At 36.7% G+C, this 3,724-nt stretch overlaps 1 pseudogene; it reads left to right on the top strand.

Moving 5' to 3' along the window:
* Nucleotides 1-2,002: 2,002 nt before the first annotated feature.
* LOC138147336 (small ribosomal subunit protein uS15-like) lies at nucleotides 2,003-2,501 on the top strand (annotated as a pseudogene).
* The last annotated feature ends 1,223 nt before the right edge of the window (nucleotides 2,502-3,724 follow it).

Raw genomic sequence — 3,724 nt, forward strand, 5'->3', positions numbered from 1 at the left:
GAGAGAGAGAGAGAGAGAGAGAGAGAGAGAGAGAGAGAGAGAGACTGAGAGAGAGAGAGAGAGAGAAATATTGTTTATCTTGAGGAGGACTCAAAGAGACAACCTGAGGCAAGAAAAGCAGGTCTCACCCACACTCTTATTTCTCTCCCCCCACCCCCAACTCCATAAGGCCAAAAAAATTAGGAAATTTTCACATCAATACTAGTGAGCAAACTTTCAAGATTCTACTGTGCACCAGGTACTTTGTTAGACACTGGAAACAATGCCAAGTTTAGATAAAATAGTCCCTACCCTCAAGCAGTTTGTAGTCTGGGAGGAAGATGTAACATATGGACAAATAACTATAATACAAAATAATATGGTAAGTGCATCAGAGAGAATCAAAATAAGGTCAAAGGGAAGTTTGTCATTATGTAAAACTAGCAAAAAAGCTAAATATGAAAGAGACAGAAAAAATAAGTTAAAAAAAGATTTAGGGGCAGACTGTGCTTCCTTTATCTATGGCCCCATATTCATGTAAAACTGTTAGTAGATTTTATAATTTGGCTTATACTACTTCCCTACTTGAAGTTATCCATTTTGTGTCATCTTTCTTTTTTGATCAGTTAGCATTCTGGTATGTTTGGGGATCTCAATTATTATATTACCAGTGGTTTTATATTGTAAAAATCAATAACATTTTAAAATATATTGTTAAGGGGTGGCCAGGTAGCACAGTGAGTAAGAGCACCAGCCCCAGAGTCAGGATGACCTGGGATTGAATCTGGGCTCAGATACTTAGCACCACACCCAGAAATAACTGGCTGTGTAACCTTGAGCAAGTTACTTAACCCCAATTGCTTTAAAATAAATAAATAAAATGCATTGTTAACTGGAGAAAATCAACTTTTCACTGCCCATTGTACAGTAAATTCTCAATTACCTGGAGGCCACTTATCTAGCAACTTCACCTTCTTACAACAAAGCCAAGAACCCAGGGGTAAGTAAAGAAGGCTTCTGAGCAATTAAAATAGGTCTCACAAAATCCAAGTATTAAAGCTCAACCACTTAATTTAAAAGAGTCCTTGGGTCCTCATTCGAAGCAATTTACTCTCATATTAGACAAGGAGTTCTTAACCTTTTCAATGTCATGGACCTCTTTGGTGTCTGTAGAAGTCTATGAACCCTTCCTCAGAATATGTTTTTAAATGTCTATAATAAAATCCATAGGATTACAAAGGAAACCAAAGGCTAATTTTTTTTTTTTAAAAGATTATTTTTTCCATCCAAATACATAGACATGAGAGTAAGGACCTTTGATTTAGACAAAGTTTTAGTAACAACTATTTGTTTTTTATAATTCTGAAATGAACTATATTACTTATCATGGAACCATAAAAGAAATCTCAAAAATTAATCTAGTTGAACTGACTTGATGTATAAATCGCATTTACACATTTCTAACTAAGTATCTATTTTGTTTGGCAGCTAGGTGGCCTAGTTGGTATAAGGTTGGACTTGGACAAAGGAAGAGTTGAGTTCAAATCATGCCTCAACACATGCTAGTTTTCTGACTCTGGGAAAATCACTAAGCCTCTCTCTCTCAGTCTTAGTTTCTTCATATGTAAAAGGATAATGATAATAGCACTTACCTTACAGAGTTGTTGTGAGGCTCAGATGGGATCATGTAAGTGCTTCACAAATTGTAAAATGCTAAATATATGGTAGTTGTGTTATCATAATCTGTTAACTCTCACAATCTTAGAACTGGAATGGGCGTCGGGTCTTCCAGTTAAGATGATGCCTGATATGATTGTGATGGAATACTACTGTGCTATAAGAAATGATCAGTTTAATGATCTCAGAAAAACATGGATAGACTTGCATGAAATAATGAAGGGAGAAATGAGCAGAACCAAGAGAACATTGTATACGGTAACAGCAATGTTGTTTTAAGAACAACTTGAGTAACTAAGTCATTTTGACTATTATAAGTACCTAAATTGCTCTTTCGCTGCCTGCTCGTCGCCATCATGGGTCGTATGCAGGCTCCCGGGAAGGGTCTGTCTGCAGCGTGCCCACGGGGCTGAAGCTCACCTCGGACGACGTGAAGGAGCAGATCTTCAAGCTGGCCAAGAAGAGCCTGACGCCCTCCCAGATCGGAGTGATCCTGAGGGATTCTCATGGTGTGGCACAAGGACGCTTTGTAACTGGCAACAAAATTTTGAGAATTCTCAAAGTCCAAGGGACTTGCCCCTGATCTGCCTGAAGATCTTTATCACTTGATCAAGAAAGCTGTTGCTGTTCGAAAGCATCTTGAGAGAAACAGAAAGGATAAGGACTCTAAATTCCGTCTGATTCTGAATGAGAGCCGAATTCACCGGCTGGCTCGGTACTACAAGACGAAGAGAGTGCTCCCACCTGATTGGAAATATGAATCATCCACAGCCTCTGGTCTGGTTGCATAAATTTTGGTTTATGTACTCAAGTAATAAAGTCACATCTAACTGAAAATAAATAAATAGATGAATGAATGAATGCATAAATAAATACCCAAATTAACTACAAAGAACCTGTGAAGGGAAACGCTATCTGCATTCAGAGTATGATAAATAGAAGTATGTATAGAATGGTTTCACATATGTTTATATACATATACATTTATACACATACATATACATTTATACACATACATATACATACACACATTCATATCTCATGGTAGCCAGCTGTGTGGGGGGGAGAGAAAAAAGAAAGTTACATGATAATGTTATAATATATTTAAAAGGAATAGCAAGTTATACATAATAGATTTTCAATTCCATGTACAGTCATCTTTTTTTCTGTTTGGAAATGCTTGTTTTATTTCTTAAGTTCAGAATAAAATACATTTCTTAAAAAGTGAAATACATTTTTTTTAAAAGAAAGAAGAATCCAGTCCCAACATCCTGACCAATGGTCATTTAGCATTTTAGTATTTATTTAGCACAGTACTAGGCACATAGTAAATGCTTAATAAGTACTTTTGAAAATTCACTTACGTGAATTCACTAGTGAGAGGAAATTCAATTGTTTATGAAGCACTTCCATCCACTTCTAGACAGCTATCATTTTTAAGCCTTCACAAAATCCTACTCTGATGTCTTACTGCATCATGAAAGTCATCCTGCATCTTTTAAGGCCATGCCTTCATTGTGGCAGGTTCTACCTTGCTGGAAAGCAGGCAGAGTCCTGCAGGGGCAACTGATTTCATCTACTTTTCAAGCACCAGCCTAGTTACTTAAGTATTGAGAGCTTCATCACCCCTGGGTTGACCAGTTGGTGATAAATTCTTTAGCCATGATAAACCCACAAAAACAATTAAAATACAAAGTCCTGGGCAGCTCCTTTAGGTCCACAGTGACAATGGCAGGGGCAAAGAAACACAAATTTTAGACTGACTAACTTAATTTAGCTGTTGATGCTCTAAGTATGAAATCATCTAGTGACCAACCAGTCAGTCAACAAACATTCATTAAGCACTTATTATGTGCCACTACTATAGGCATAGTATTGGAGGAATTGAATCACAGTACTCTTAATGTCCTCATTATAAAGACAAAAGAAAGTTTCGGGAAGATGATGAATAAATGAACAAATATTTATATTAAATTCCTACTATGTGGACCATGCCAAGACCTTTATAGATGTCTCATTTGATCCTCATAACATCCGTGTTAGATAGGTATTATCATGATTCCCATTT

This window comes from Petaurus breviceps, unplaced genomic scaffold (assembly GCF_028583685.1).
Source record: "Petaurus breviceps papuanus isolate PSGF00001 unplaced genomic scaffold, PetGlider_PUasm1.0 90784, whole genome shotgun sequence".
NCBI classification, from domain to species: domain Eukaryota; kingdom Metazoa; phylum Chordata; class Mammalia; order Diprotodontia; family Petauridae; genus Petaurus; species Petaurus breviceps.